A 16,939-nucleotide genomic window follows, 5' to 3' on the forward strand; every position below is an offset into this window, starting at 1 on the left:
GCTTCAAAATGGGAAAATTCACTTTTGGCACCATAGTTTGTAAACGCTATAACTTTTACCCAAACCAATAAATATACACTGAATGTTTTTTTTTAATCAAAGACATGTAGCACAATAAATTTGGACAAAAATGTATACAGAAATTTTACTTTATTTGAAAAATGTCAGCACAGAAAGTAAAAAAAATCATTTTTTTGACAAAATTCATGTCTTTTTTTGATGAATATAATAAAAACTAAAACTCGCAGCAGCAATCAAATAGCACCAAAAGAAAGCTGTATTAGTGACAAGAAAAGGAGGTAAAATTCATTTAGATAGTAGGTTGTATGACCGAGCAATAAACCGTGAAAGCTACAGTGGTCTGAATGGAGAAAAAGGCTCTGGTCCTTAAAGTGAACCTCCGGACTAAAAATCGACTCAGCAGCACTTAAAAGGCCTGGTGTTTCTTTAACAGTTTCACAGCATCAGAACTTTGTTTCTCTTATCCAAGCCTCATTTTTAGCTGCACAGAAGAAAACTGCCCGGGCTTTTTTCCCCTGATGCTGTGCAAAGCATGATGGGATTTCTGATGTTGTTGCTCTCGTTCTGCTGTTTTCGTGCAAATTGTTTTTTTTACATTTTGAATTTGACATTTGAAGCCTAGCGTGTGCAGCTGGGAGGGGTGATCAGGACACAAGACAGTTGGAACTGTGTCTCCTGCTCCTTGTCACCTCCTTTCAACCAAAAAGATGGCTGCCCCCATGACAAAGATGGCAGCCCCCATGAATCACAAACATTTGCCTGTTCTTTTAAAACAGGGTGGGTAAAAAATTATATTACCTATCTATTCTAATTAACCTAACTAATGTAACTTAATGACAGTATGTTTGTTTAGGCTGAAGTTCCCCTTTAAGGGGTGAAAAGACTGTGGCCCTCAAGTGGTTAATCAAGGCATGAAATTGTTTAACTTTAAAAAAATACGAGGTGCAGTTGCAATGCAGCTACAGTAGCACCTAGTGTATCATTTGGGCTCCAAAGGAGGTATGGGTTGTGTTAAGCAGTACGGCTAGCTTCAGGTAAAAATTGCAGTAGTATATCAGTAGTATTGCAAAACCTTGTAATAGTGGATATGTTCTGTACCCAAATGTATTCTCAGCCCTTTTTAAATATACGCCTTTTGCAATTTTGCTGCATTTAAAATTTGGATGGCAGGTCTGTTTTTTTATGTGCGATGTACAATTCCTGTATCAATGCAAGTCAGTTAGAATACAGAAAATCAAAGAAAAAAAACATTTTTTTCAAGAAAAATCACATTAAAATTTGTGTTTAAAGTGGGAATGCACTATATATATATCCTGAATTAAAAATATGCGTTAGACATACCAGTAGACAGTATTTCTAAGAGGCCTTCAGGATGGCAAGGACTTGAGAGTATCATTGCCGCTCTCTACAATGAAACACAGGCTAGGATTATAATAACTAGCATGCATGTATAAGGATGTTCTGCTACCCACTTCACTTTTTACAGAGAAGACAGCTTCATTAAACACATATATAAACATAATAGTGCTCTCATTATAAAAGAAAACCCCATGTGAGATGGGGAAGGGAAGTATGGAGGCCATGCCAGATGCCTCGTAAAAATACCTTCTACCGGTAAGTCTAACTAGTATTTTATCACTACATCCTGCAGGATGGCCATGACTTGAAAGACCTCAAAGAGGTATTCTTACCTTATTTAGGGTGGGGTGACCAATTGCAGGACCTTACTTCCAAACAGCATATCTTGGTTTGAGAGGTCTATTCTATAGTGCTTATTAAGTAAAGTTTTTTGGGCTGGATCGTGTTGCCATTTTGCAGATTTGATCTGCTTTCTTTGCCCATGAAGTAGTCAGAGTATTTGTGGCGTGTGCAGTCACTTGAAAGGAAACTGGTTGGTCTGCCATTACACATGCCTGGTGTATAGTCTGTCTAATCCACCAGGAAATAGTATTTTTAGTTGCTTGTTGGCCCTTTCCTTGGCCTGCAAACATTATTAATACGTTATTAGATATTCTCCAATCTTTCTTTTTTCTCAGGTGTATAAGAATAGCTCTTTTTACATCCAACAGATGAAAGGACCTTTCTTTTTCATTTAGCTTGTCACGGAACGATGGAATAGTTATGTCTTGGAAGTTGGAATTTACCTTAGGAATAAAGGTTGGGTCCAGCCTGAATATTATTCCGTCATACAGTATATGGATCCTTAATCAGGATTGTTTGCAAGTTGCTAACCCTCCTAGCGGATGTAATTGCTATGAGGAAAGCTACCTTTAGGTCGAGTCATTTTTCTGATGTCTCTTCTAAAAGGTTTGAAGCAGGGATGCTCAGCAGAGCTCGAATATTCGAGTAGCTCGAATATTCGAGCTCTTTTTCAGCTATTCGAGGTCGAATACCGAGCTCGAATAGCTGCAGCTATTCGAATGGGCTATTCAAGTGAACTCGAATAGCCCACTCACTATTCGAGCAAACAGCGCTATTCGAGCTCGAATACCGAGCTCGAATAGCGTCATAGCCCATATTGATGTCCTTAGAGCCAATCAGAGGGCTCCCAGGCCCTCTGACGCCAGCCAATCACAGAGGGGGACCCTGGCCAGCCCCTACCCTATAAATAGCGGCCGCAATGTTCAGTTTTTCCGTCCTTGCCTGAGACTTGTACAGACAGAGATCTGCTCCTTTGTGCTTTGGCTTAGCAAGTGCTCTATAGTGGTCAATTACCTAGCGTTTTTGCTCACATACACCTGCTATATATACCTATATTGTTGTTAGCTAGATAGAGATTGTATTTTAGTTAGTAGCTTGTGTGTTACATAGAGACAGCTGCTGCTGCAGGCAAGCTTACACAGCTTTAGGCCTCAGGGCCTTGCCTGTGTGGGCAGCTGTCCTCCTGTCCTCTGTTAGTTTATTTCTCATCTATACCAGTGTTTCTACTGTGTATTCTACCCTGTCTTGTCCTTTACTTACTGAGTGATTCTTGTATTTTGTAGTTATACTACTGTACTAGGGACACTCACTGTTACTGTTCATAGCTCCTGCATGTGTGTGTGCGTGCACTGTTTGTAGTGTACACAGTACACAGTATTCCCTTCTACTGAATCATCTGATTACTACTGAATCTGATTATTGTATTTTCTAGTTGTACTTACTGTACTAGGGACACTCAGTCACTGTTCATAGGCTAGCTCCTGCGTGTGTGCGTGCGTGCACTGTCTGTAGTGTACACACACTCTATTTCCTTCTACTGAATCTGATTACTGATTATTGTATTTTCTAGTTAGTGTCCTAGGGGACACACTCACTGTTCACTGTTCACACTTACTGATTACTGAATTATTGTATTTTGTATTTGTACTGTACTAGTAATCACTTAGCGATCTAATCACTTAGTGATTAGTGTCACCTCACCCACTAACCCACTCCATTAAAGTACCCCACTTTTTCACCCGCTCTTTTAAAAAACTTTTTTGTTTACGCCCAAAACATCTAAGATTTCTGGAAGTGGCAGCCAGCGCGGTTTGGGCAAAGGGAAGGGCAGCAAGGGAATCAGGAGGAGAGGGAGCAGCATTGTGGCAAGCCGCGGGCGCGCCACCATGCACACTTTGTCATGGCCAATGTGGAGCGAGGGCTGGAGCACGCGGTTGGTGAAAGGGTCCACGTCACCATGGACTCCTGGAGCAGCCGCTTCGGGACAGGCCGCTACCTGTCCTTCACTGTCCACTGGGTCAGCTTGGTGGAAGGGGGTGAGGATGGGAGAGCAGCAGCGGGCACAGCAGCAGCAGCAACACAGTGGGTGGTGCCACCCCGCAGGGTCAGGGGAACTGCAGCAGGTTCCTCCGATCCTCTGCCATCCTCCGGCACACCTGGCCAAACCCCCCGCCTCAGCAGCAGCGTGAAGCCACGCCACTGCCAAGCGCTGCTGCAGTTGGTCAGCCTTGGGAAGACCAAACTGACGGCAACCCATGTGTTGGCCAAACTCCAGGAGCAGGAGAGGATTTGGCTGACCCCCAGAGGCCTCAGAGTCGGAGAGGTGGTGGCCGACAATGGGGCCAATCTGGTTGCCGCAATCGACAGGGGAAACACATCCCCTGTCTTGCCCACGTGCTGAACCTGGTGGTGCAGAAGTTCTTGCGCACCTACCAGGGGATGGGCTAACTGCTGGAAACGGCAAGGAATGTTGTGCGTCACTTCCGGCGCTCGCCTGCAGCCTCTGCGAGCCTGGAAGACGTGCAAAAGGAGCTGGAGCTGCCACGCCATAGGCTGATCCTTGACGTTCCAACTCGCTGGAACTCCACCCTGGCGATGTTGGAGCGTCTGGTTGAACAGAAGCACGCTGTCAACCAGTACCTTGCCCTGGCCACTGTGTCCGCCGCTCAGAAAAGGGACAAGACCAGCAACATCCCGTCCATCGTACCCGATGACGACTGGGGGCACATGCAGCAGGTGTGCTTAGTGCTGGCTCCCTTTCTGCAGGCCACCAACATGGTGAGCAGGGACCATGCTATGGTGTGCGAGTGGGTGCCCCTGGTTTGTCTGCTGAACAGGGCCCTCGATGCTTTGCTGGAACAGGGAGCGGCAGCCTTGGCCCAGCAGGAGCGGCATGCCGCTGCACAGTCCACCTCTGAGGGGGAGGTGGACTTGGTGGAGGTCCCTGACCTTGCTGCTGATGAGGGGGATCAGCACAGTGCAGCTGAGTTGGTGCGGGGGTGGAGAGAGGATGAGGACAGCACTGCCGTCGATGTGCCAGCACACGTGGCCCGCCTCTTCCCAATGGCAGCGCACATGCTGATGTGCCTGCGCAAGGACCCCAGGGTGATCCAGATTAAGCAGAGGGAGGACATCTGGATCAGCATGATGTTGGACCCGCGCCTCAAGGGGAAGTTGAGCCAGTTCCTGCCTCCTGCAGAAGGAGACCCAGAGCAACAAATAAGGAGCTTGCAGCAGGCCCTTGTTGAGCGCTTGGAGGAAGCCTTCCCCCAGCCTTCCACCCCCACTGTCCAGCCAGCACAGAGGCAGCAGCAGGTGCCTGCATCCAGCAGCAAGCGCCCCACAGACCTGCTGTCTCTCAGCAACGAGCTCTACAGGACTGTAGAGGCTCCAGCAGTGACTAGAGAGGAGGTGCATGCAGCAGCATCCTCCTCCGGTCACAGCCAGCGCCTAACCCGCATGGTGGCTGACTACATGGGGTCCTACAGCAGGCTTGACAGCGATGCCCCTGTTGATCCTATGGAGTATTGGGTCAAGCGCCTGGAGATCTGGAGCGAGCTGGCGCAGTACGCCCTGGAAGTGCTGTCCTGTTCCCCTTCCAGCGTGCTGTCCGAGCGCTGCTTCAGTGCAGCTGGTGGCGTGGTCACCGAGAAACGCTCACGTCTGTCTCACAAGTCTGTGGACAGACTGACGTTTCTCAAGATGAACCAGGCGTGGGTGGAAGGCGAGTTCCTGGCCCCTGTTGTCAGCGAGAGGGGGACATGAACTGGCTGCCGGAACCATTGTTAATATGCCTTACCACCCTTTACCACCTCCTAGCTCCTGCTCACTACTAAGCCAGCCTGGTTCAGTTTGACTATTACGTCGCCTGTAGCCACACATTTTACACCTACAGTGGGCTGCTGTGTACTGCCCTTCTGCTGTCTGTCTGCTGTGTTTCCCACTGCCAGGGTACACAGATTTACCTTCTGCTGCCACTCTGCCACCAGCTATTACGTCCAACAATAGCTATATATGTGTAATTTGCTGTAAAAAAAAAAAAATAATCCATTAAAAAAATGTTTTAATTTTTCTGAGGTGCCCAGGTTAAAAACTGTGTTGTCCCAGTTGTGTATTGGACACGATGTGGGCTGCACGACCGCTGTCTGGGACCTCCTGTTGTGTTTATTTACAGCCCTGGTATCACCGCTAGGTACCAGGGCTATTATGTCACGCTGCCTACCTGCTGCCACACTCACACTACTCCTCCATTCCTCCTGCTGCTGCTGCTGTCTGTCTGTGTTTCCCACTGCCAGGGTACACAGATTTACCTTCTGCTGCCACTCTGCCACCAGCTATTACGTCCAACAATAGCTATCTGTTAAATTTGCCGTAAAAATAAATAAATAAATAAACCATTACAAAAAAAAAAAAGGTTTAATTTTTCTGAGGTGCCCAGGTTGAAAACTGTGTTGTCCCAGTTGTGTATTGGACACGATGTGGGCTGCACGACCGCTGTCTGGGACCTCCTGTTGTGTTTATTTACAGCCCTGGTATCACCGCTAGGTACCAGGGCTATTATGTCACGCTGCCTACCTGCTGCCACACTCACACTACTCCTCCATTCCTCCTGCTGCTGCTGCTGTCGGTCTGTGTTTCCCACTGCCAGGGTACACAGATTTACCTTCTGCTGCCACTCTGCCACCAGCTATTACGTCCAACAATAGCTATCTGTTAAATTTGCCGTAAAAAAAAAAAAAAAGGTTTAATTCTTCTGAGGTGCCCGGGTTGAAAACTGTGTTGTCCCAGTTGTGTATTGGACACGATGTGGGCTGCACGACCGCTGTCTGGGACCTCCTGTTGTGTTAATTTACAGCCCTGGTATCACCGCTAGGTACCAGGGCTATTATGTCACGCTGCCTACCTGCTGCCACACTCACACTACTCCTCCATTCCTCCTGCTGCTGCTGCTGTCGGTCTGTGTTTCCCACTGCCAGGGTACACAGATTTACCTTCTGCTGCCACTCTGCCACCAGCTATTATGTCCAACAATAGCTATCTGTTAAATTTGCCGTAAAAAAAAAAAAAAAAAAAAAAAAAAAAAAAAAAGGTTTAATTTTTCTGAGGTGCCCGGGTTGAAAACTGTGTTGTCCCAGTTGTGTATTGGACACGATGTGGGCTGCACGACCGCTGTCTGGGACCTCCTGTTGTGTTAATTTACAGCCCTGGTATCACCGCTAGGTACCAGGGCTATTATGTCACGCTGTCTACCTGCTGCCACACTCACACTACTCCTCCATTCCTCCTGCTGCTGCTGCTGTTGGTCTATGTTTCCCACTGCCAGGGTACACAGATTTACCTTCTGCTGCCACTCTGCCACCAGCTATTACGTCCAACAATAGCTATATCTGTGTAATTTGCCGTAAAAAAAAAAAATAAACCATTAAAAAAAACAAAAAAGGTTTAATTTTTCTGAGGTGCCCGGGTTGAAAACTGTGCTGTCCCGGTTGTGTATTGGACACGATGTGGGCTGCACGACCGCTGTCTGGGACCTCCTGTTGTGTTAATTTACAGCCCTGGTATCACTGCTAGGTACCAGGGCTATTATGTCACGCTGCCTACCTGCTGCCACACTCGCACTACTCCTCCATTCCTCCTGCTGCTGCTGCTGCTGTCAGTCTGTGTTTCCCACTGCCAGGGTGCACAGATTTACCTTCTGCTGTCACTCTGCCACCAGCTATTTCGTCCAACAATAGCTATCTGTTAAATTTGCCGTAAAAAAAAAAAATAAACCATTAAAAAAAAAAAAAAAAGGTTTAATTTTTCTGAGGTGCCCGGGTTGAAAACTGTGTTGTCCCAGTTGTGTATTGGACACGATGTGGGCTTCACGACCGCTGTCTGGGACCTTCTGTTGTGTATTTATGGGCTGGTGCCACCGCTAGGTACCACAGCCTATTATGTCTCGCTGCCTGCCTCATTAACTGCCTGCTGCCACACAATCATCCTCCTCCTGCTGCTGCTGCTGCTGAATTTACCTCCTGCTGTCTGTGTGTTTCCACTGCCAGGGAGCACATACAATGGCGCTTCCACCATGCGCCACCAGCTATTTATTATGCTCAAAAATAGCTGCATTTCTTAAAAAAAAAAAGAAAAAGAAGATATAGAAAAAGAAGATGAAGAAGATATAGAAGAAGCTGATATAGAAGAAGAAGAAGAAGATATAGAATAAGAAGAAGAAGTATATACAGTACTGAACAGAATTTTGGACACAACTTCTCTTTCCACCTTTTTTTTTTTTTTAAAGGAACATCCCCACATAATCACTTGCTGTTGTTACTTGGAAAAAAAGATGTTTCTTGCATCATTCACCCCCAAAACAAGTGTTGGAAGCTATTTAAGGCCAATTCGAATAGCCAGCTCGAATAATCAGCTCGAATACCGACTCGAATAGTGAGCTCGAATTTCGAGGTCGAATCGAATAGTAAAAAATATTCGACCCGAATATTCGACCGAACTCTAGTGTTGGGCGAACACCTAGATGTTCGGGTTCGCGAACGTTCGCCAAACATCGCCGCGATGTTCGGGTGTTCGCGCCGAACTCCGAACATAATGGAAGTCAATGGGGACCCGAACTTTCGTGCTTTGTAAAGCTTCCTTACATGCTACATACCCCAAATTTGCAGGGTATGTGCACCTTGGGAGTGGGTACAAGAGGAAAAAAAATATTTGAAACAGAGCTTATAGTTTTTGAGAAAATTGATTGTAAAGTTTCAAAGGAAAAACTGTCTTTTAAATGTGGAAAATGTCATGTTTCTTTGCACAGGTAACATGCTTTTTGTCGCCAAGCAGTCATAAATGTAATACAGAGAAGAGGTTCCAGGAAAAGGGACCGGTAACGCTAACCCAGCACAAGCAGCAGAACACGTGATGGAACAGGAGGAGGCGCAGGAGGAGAAGGCCACAGCATCCCAGGCCTTGCATGAGGACAAATAGCGTGCGGATATAGCAATGCTTTTTGCCGCCATGCAGTCATAAATGTAATAAAGATGAGAGGTTCAATAAACAGGGACCGGAAACGCTAACCCAGCAGCAGCAGCAGCACACGTGATGGAACAGGAGGAGGCGCAGGAGGAGAAGGGCACGCTTTTTGAGACACAACATCCCAGGCCTTGCATGAGGACAAATAGCGTGCGGATATAGCAATGCTTTTTGCCGCCATGCAGTCATAAATGTAATACAGATGAGAGGTTCAATAAACAGGGACCGGAAACGGTTTACAGACACAGAGTGGCAGTAAACACAATGCTATATAGTGTGGCTGAGCAAGGTACACAGAGTGGCAGTAAACACAATGCTATATAGTGTGGCTGAGCGAGCGATGTACTACTATTCCCAGCAGACACAGAGTGGCAGTAAACAGAATGCTATATAGTGTGGCTGAGCGAGGTACACAGAGTGGCAGTAAACACAATGCTATATAGTGTGGCTGAGCGAGCGGTGTACTACTATTCCCAGCAGACACAGAGTGGCAATAAAAAGAATGCTATATAGTGTGGCTGAGTGAGGTACACAGAGTGGCAGTAAACAGAATGCTATATAGTGTGGCTGAGCGAGCGGTGTACTACTATTTCCAGCAGCGACACAATGACTGGGGGGACCCTGGCTAGCGTGGCTGGAGCGCGAACTACCCTGCCTGCCTACCCAAAGCTAAACCCACAGACAAATGGCGGAGATATGACGTGGTTCGGGTATTTATTTACCCGAACCACGTGACAGTTCGGCCAATCAGAGCGCGTTCGGGTCCGAACCACGTGACCCGTTCGGCCAATCACAGCGCTAGCCGAACGTTCAGGGAACGTTCGGCCATGCGCTCTTAGTTCGGCCATGTGGCCGAACGGTTTGGTCGAGCACCATCAGGTGTTCGGCCGAACTCGAACATCACCCGAACAGGGTGATGTTCTGCAGAACCCGAACAGTGGCGAATGCTGTTCGCCCAACACTACCGAACTCGAATAATTTACTATTCGAATTCGACCTAACTCGAATAATTTACTATTCGAATTCGACCTAACTCGAATAATAAAAAGGGGTATCCGAGCATCAGTGGTTTGAAGGGAGGTTTCGTTAGCTGCTGCAGTACTAAGTAGAGATTCCAAAGGGGAAACATGGATCTTGACAGACCTGTTCTTTGTGACTACTCTAATGAAAGAAATGACGTATGGGTCTTTAGCTAGGCGTCTGTAGAAAAAGGTTGACAATCATACCCGTTTTGGCCACCAGGAATCATCAGAATTACCATGGCCTCCTCTTGTGCAATCTTTCCCACCACTTTGGCTAGCAAGTTGAGGAAGCACACACAAGGTGTTTGCCCCAGGGTATGGTTAACACATCCAGTTTTTCCTGTAAGTATGAAATGTGCAGGGAACAGTGGTCTAATAGCTTTGTGTTTGCTGGTGATGCACAAAGATCAATATTTCTAGTCCCCCATTTTGCTGTTATTTTACTGAACACCTCTGTATAGAGTTCCCACTATGATTCCATGATTAAGTTTCTGCTTAGCTTGTCAGCCAACCAGTTTTGGGTCCCCTTTATATAGTTATAAGTTGTTGTTAGGGACTTTACATGATTTTCTGCCCAAGCCATGATTTCAAGGGATAGAGAGAGGAGATTTGATACTCTCGTTCCTCCCTACTTGTTTATATAGCTTCCTGCTACCACATTGTCCGAGAGGACCACTACTTCATGGTTTCTCAAATTTTCAGGCAATTTTCAAAGGATTTTAAAGATTTTTTGATTGCTAGTAGTTCTCTGAAATTGGAGGATTTTAAACTTTGGACTAGACCCCAGCCCTCCTGGACCTAGATTCACTGACAATTGGCCCCGCAGCCCCAGGAACTGGCATCTGTTGTTACTCTGACAGAGGCTTTTTAAACCCCGTGAATGCCCCTGACTGAGATTTCTGGGATCTACCCACCATTTTAGATATTGTTTTGTCCTGGTATCTACTTTTTACCTGATCCAGGCATTTGTGGTCTCTGCTCCAGTTCACCAAAAACCACTCCTGGAGATTCCTGGGATGAACTTTTGCCCACTGGGCTGCAGGGAAACATGACGTCATTGGCCCCACAAGGGACAAAACTTCCCTCTGGCCTGGTTTCGTGCGTTTTGTGTCAGATTTTCTCTCAGAAAATTTGCATTGATTTTGCAACTAATGGTAGTGAATGGGGCTGTTTCCATTCAATGCAAATTTTCGTACACGTTTGTACTTGGGAAAAAATCCTGTATCATTTTTTTGGGACATCGCATACGATTTGCGTACAATGCTTTGCATAGGCAATGCGAATTTTCGCGTTATTTGCCCAAAAATCTGCATTAGATCCATGGCTACAGGAAGTTGTCAGCAGTCATGACTAAACTGTTACTAGGCAGATTATGTTATATTTAACTAATGCAAATTTTTGCATAAGAAAATTTGCATAAAAACATGTAAAAATTTACATGCAAGTTTTTACTAAACAGAAAAATCTTATACGCAGGCAAAAATGTCATGCTACAGTGGAAACATAGCCTCAGTGTTATCTCCTGTAGCAACATGACGTCCCAAACTTTCTCGATTACCTTGTTTACTTTTTCTTTTGGTAAAAATATTTTTCCTGACAAAGAGAAGGTGGCCAGCCACTAACGGTCCAATTTCTAGCGAAAAATCGTTCGAGCGATCACAAATTCTGATCGGATAAAAAATCGTTCACTACACCATCAACTAACCAATCATTGCTTCCTATCTATCACGACCACCAAGAAAATCCAAATTTTCGTTCGACGAAAATTCATTCGGGCGACATTTTTTTTACTCGTTCATAATCGATTGTGTCCACCAATAGAGATTATTTACAACTAATCCGATCAGAATTTCTGATCGCTCAAACGATTTTTCGCTAGAAATTTGACCGTTAGTGGCCAGCTGGATCCACACATGTCTATCAGATTTCTGCATCAGTTTTTCTGCATGAGTTGTCCAACAAGACTGCATTGCTGGCAGTTGTTTTTCTGCATGTGAAAAATACGTGTAGACTAGCCCACAGATTAACATTGGTTCTCAGTTTTTCCTATGTAGAAAATTCACAGAAAGACTGACAAGTGTGGACAGGCCCTTAGAGGTAGCCCAAGAACACTGTTCGCTGTTCTGTTCTGTAACCAAACTTTATTTGTCAGAATTTATGCCCCAGCCTAGGGCCTTTAGGGTCTTTATACAAAAGAATACATACCTCTGTAACTTTTTTGCACTGCACTGTGTGCAATTACTAAAAAATCATCCCGATATGGCACAATTTTCATTTTTTTTATATGAAGATTGGCGGTCACTTCTGCCGTGATTTTCATGGGGAGGGGAGGCCGCAAGGTCAAAAAGGGAGTGCTCAGAACTGGAAATGGCGAAGCATGTTTCTGACTTTTAGGGCAAACCTCAGGAATCTCTTATGCTCTTGATGGATTGGCATGTAAAGGTAAACATCCTGAAGATCCAGGGTGCCCATCCATGCGCCCACCCAGAGATTCCTTACTGAGTATATACTTTCCATCTTGAATTTTTTTCCCAAAGAAAAGCATTTAGGGACCTCAGAACAAAAACATGTGCAAGTAGAATCTCTTTCCTTGCTGCTTTTGCGATACTCTGAATATCACATCCTCATCTATGAAAAAGGTGATGGCATGTTTTAAAGCAGCCACTTTTAAAGGATCCTTTGGTACATTGGTCTGATAGAATCTGGAGGGGGGAGCTCTCAGAATTCCAGCTTGTATCCCAATTTTGTAATGCTTAAAATAAATTGGTTTTGGGATACTGCACTCCACTGATCTAGGAAGTGTATACCTATAAAGGCTACCTATACTGGGGGTACCTATACGAGGTTACCTATATTGGGGGCATCTATACTGGGCTACCTATACTGGAGGCATTTAAACCAGGCTACCTATACTGGGGGGGCGGGGCATCTATACCAGGCTACCTATACTGGGGGCATCTATACCAGGCTAACTATACTGGGGGCACCTATACCAGGCTACCTATACTGGGGGCACCTATACCTGGCTACCTGTACTGGAACACCTATACATGGCTACCTATACTGGGGGCACCTATACCTGGCTATCTATACTGAGGGCACCTATAACAGGCTACCTATACTGGTGGAACCTATACCAGGCTACCTATATTTGGTGCACCTATACATGGCTACATATACTGGGGGCACCTATACCAGGCTACCTATATTTGGTGTGCCTATACCAGGCTACATATACTGGGGGCACCTATACCAGGCTACCTATATTGGGTGCACCTATACCAGGCTACCTATATTTGGTGCACACAAATGGCCGCACCAGAAATCCGTAACAGCTCTTGCCGTCCAAGATCCTTAAAAAAATGAACACAACAAACCAGAACTTCTCAAAGTGAGTATTGCCTCATCAGTGACACCCTTGTGCATAAACACACACTGCGTGAGGGAAATAGGTAGCTGTCACCAGGGTTACTGGGGGATCACACCTCCCCCCCCTTGCTTTCCCTGCTCACCAGAAAGTTTCCTGATAGTGTTGCATATCATGAGATATCAGAAGTATCCGACCTGCGGAGCCTTTAAAAGCATCAAAAGAACTTTCATAGCGTAAAAAAGTTTTAATAAAAGCCCAAAGGCCCCCACGTAAAAAACTGCGTACATAAAATAAACTTGCGTAATAGCATATCACATAACACGATACCACATCGCCGCCAGCTCCGGTCACCTCTCACATGCCCAGGCCGCGTCTCCTATGATGAATGGTATTACGGCGTGAAGAGGAAGCCATAGCAAAAGGTGGATCGAATATCATTTCGTGGTGGCGATTTATAGACGACCTATTTATAGTGTGGAGGGATCAGGAAACAACCCTTCATGATTTTATTCAAGAGATTAATGAGATTGAAACCAATATCAAGCTCACTCTGGAATGTAGTAGGTCCAGAATCCATTTTTTGGACCTGGATATATTTGTGGAGGGACAAGTGTTGAAAACAGAATGTTACTTCAAACAAACGGATAGAAAGGGCTTTATACCGAGCAACAGTTGCCATCACCCCAAATGGCTCCAGGGAATTCCAAAAGGCCAAATGATACGAATTCGCCGAAATTGCACTGATATTGAAACATACGACAGGCAAGCAAATATATTAAAAGATAGATTTGTACAAAAAAGGTACCGATACAGTGTGTGTTTATGCACAAGGGTGTCACTGATGAGGCAATACTCACTATGAGAAGTTCTGGTTTGTTGTGTTCATTTTTTTAAGGATCTTGGACGGCAAGAGCTGTTACGGATTTCTGGCGCGGCCATTTGTGTGCATTATATACGTGACTGGGACTTGTCTCTGTGTATGGTCAGCAGCCCAAACAAGAAAGTGGGGACTGAGCGCAACATCACGGTGAAAATCTACCTATATTTGGTGCACCTATACCAGGCTACCTATACTGGGGGCACCTATACCATGATCCCTATACTGGGGACACCTATACCTGGCTACTTATACTGGGGGCACTTACACCTGGATACTTATACCAGGTTACCTATATTTTGGGCACCTATACCAGGCTGTCTATACAGGGTGCATCTATATCAGGCTACCTATACTGAGGGCACCTATACCTGGCTATCTATATTGGAGGCACCTATACCAGGCTACCTATATTGGGGGCATCTATACCAGGCTAACTATACTGGGGCTCTTATACCAGGCTACCTATACTGGGGGAAGCTATACCTTACATGGTGCTTCTATATCAGGCTACCTATACTAGAGGCACCTATACCAGGCTACCTGTACTGGGATCATCTATATCAGGTTACCTTTCCAATTTCTGTTTTGAGGGAGGCAGCTCCACCCTTTAGCTTTCTGAAATTGCTTCCGCATTTTGGCACATGGCAGGAAGCCCTTATAACTATAAAATATTAAGTAGGGTTTTACAGCACTGTTTCGCATTGTCAGGCTACATGCGCTTTAAAGAAGGGTGAACATCCTGCTGCCTCTGCCGCAATGCATAGAAGCTTTATTCAAACAGGTACTTTTGCCTAAATGTGCAATTGTTATTTATTGTTGGGGAACATATTAATATACAATTTAATCAATGTAGACTTATTTTTTTCTATTTTTACAATCAGTGTTTCATCCTGCTTTAGCGAGAAGTATTTTTCCTGTAAATCAACTTACTTTTAAAATGTGCATGCAAAAGTGCACGAAAACTGCAAAACACACCGAAATGTTCATTCAAAAGAAAAAAAATGCAGATTCATGCATGCAGGACATTGGATGCAGAAAACACTGGGATAAATGTATTTCCAAAAAGTGTAACAATGAACTCTAGGTCAATTTATTCTGGTTACATACCCACAAATTACATGTGGGTAGTGGGTCCCTTTAAGTAAACCATGTGTACCAACATTAAAGAAAAAGAAAACCTTGCTCTGTCACTCCAATATTTTAAATGTTACTGTATGTATCATGTATGGGCAGAGCCAGTGCGCGCTGACGTCATTACACTTATAGAATAGAGTGATCGTGCAGCCTGTATGCTCCTGGCAGTTCACTGGCGGGACGACGCAGTGGTTAAACTTACAGTGCCCAGGAGATCTAACGTACTGTGCACTTTGTCTTTTATGGATCCTTGTGGATGCTTGCTGGTATAAAACTTTTATCTGTGGAATCATTCCTGGGTTATCCTTACTGGCTGGATGACAGCCCAAATGCTAGATCAGGCATGGGCAAACTCGGCCCTCCAGCTGTTACAGAACTACAAGTCCCACAATGCATTCGTCTTTATGAGTCATGATTGTGGCTGTCAGACTCCTGCAATGCATTGTGGGACTTGTAGTTCCTTAACAGCTGGAGGGCCAAGTTTGCCCATGCCTGGGCTAGATCCACCTAGTGTATGAGGTGGCAACTATTTGATACTGATCACTGTGAAATGCACAGTTATATAGTACCTTTTATAGATTGTACTAGCTGATGACCCAGCGTTGCCCGGGTATGTATTTGGCTGGTTTTTGCTCCGCCCACTTTTTCGAACCCTAACACACAAACACTCAATGACCAAGTATGTGAGCTGTGGGGTCCTTGGCATCAATCATTTGTATTTTTCCAGTGAAATGAAACAAATCTGATTGGCTGTGTTTTGGCTCTGCCCCTCTCCAGCATTTGAACCCCAGTCACCCAATGACCAACTGTAGCAGGTTTAAGGGCACCTGCTATTAACGGTGTAAAAATGTCAGCAATTTAAATATTTCCCTTGAAAATCAATAGGTGATTTTTTTCAATAGATTAGGTATATTGGTGCGCTCCCCTGAACCTGAAACTTCCTATCTATGTGAGCGTGCTGCACAAAGATATGGCGAATGCTGGTAACTTCTCTTCCTCAAAACTTCCAGTAATCCTCAAAAAATACTCAAATAAAAAGCCATCATCGCACAGATGTATGCTTCAATATGGGCGAATTTTGATTGGCTATTATAGGCTCCACCCACTTCCCTGAATATTAATCTCAGTCACCCAGTGACCATCTGGGTAAAGTTTGAGAACCCTGCCAATAACAGTGTAAGAATGGCTGCAGTTTATATTTGACCAGTGAAATGTGTTTTTGGCTCCGCCCACTTTTTGTAGCCTTGACACACAGTCACTCATGACCAAGTTTGTGAGCTTTTAGGTTCCTGGCATCAAAATTGTGTGACTGGAAGCAGTTTATCCAGCAAGAAAATCTGATTGGCTGTTTGTGGCCCCGCCCCTTTAGTGAATTTGGACCCCCAGTGACCCAATGACCGACTGTAGCAAGTTTGAAGCCTCTGCCATAAACAGTGTAAGAATAGCAGTAGTTTAAATATTCCCCTTGAAAATCAATAGGTGAATTTTGATTGGCTGTTGTAGGCTCCACCCACTTTACTAAATTTTAATCTCATTCACCCAGTGACCAAGTGTGTCAAGTTTGAGAACCCTGCGATTAACAGTGTAGAATGGCTGCAGTTTACATTTTCCCATTTAAAATGAATGGCTGAAATTTGATTGGCTGTTTTATGCTCTGCCCACTTTTCCTGGATTTGTAACCTTGGTCACCAAGTGACCACCTGTGCCAAGTGTGGGGACTCTGGCTTGATTACTGTGAGAATGGCAGCCTTTTACATTTTTTCCATTGACATGAATGGGTGAAATCTGATTTGC

At 45.0% G+C, this 16,939-nt stretch overlaps 1 protein-coding gene across 1 annotated transcript in view; it reads left to right on the forward strand.

The window, feature by feature from the left end:
* Positions 1-16,910: 16,910 nt before the first annotated feature.
* Positions 16,911-16,939, forward strand: part of LOC137525983 (uncharacterized) — a 20,887-nt gene continuing 20,858 nt past the window's right edge. The window contains exon 1 of the mRNA XM_068247193.1: positions 16,911-16,939. This exon is cut by the window's right edge and continues 61 nt beyond it. The gene's annotated coding sequence lies outside the window, so the exon portion shown is untranslated.

This window comes from Hyperolius riggenbachi, chromosome 7, assembly GCF_040937935.1.
Source record: "Hyperolius riggenbachi isolate aHypRig1 chromosome 7, aHypRig1.pri, whole genome shotgun sequence".
Lineage (NCBI taxonomy): Eukaryota > Metazoa > Chordata > Amphibia > Anura > Hyperoliidae > Hyperolius > Hyperolius riggenbachi.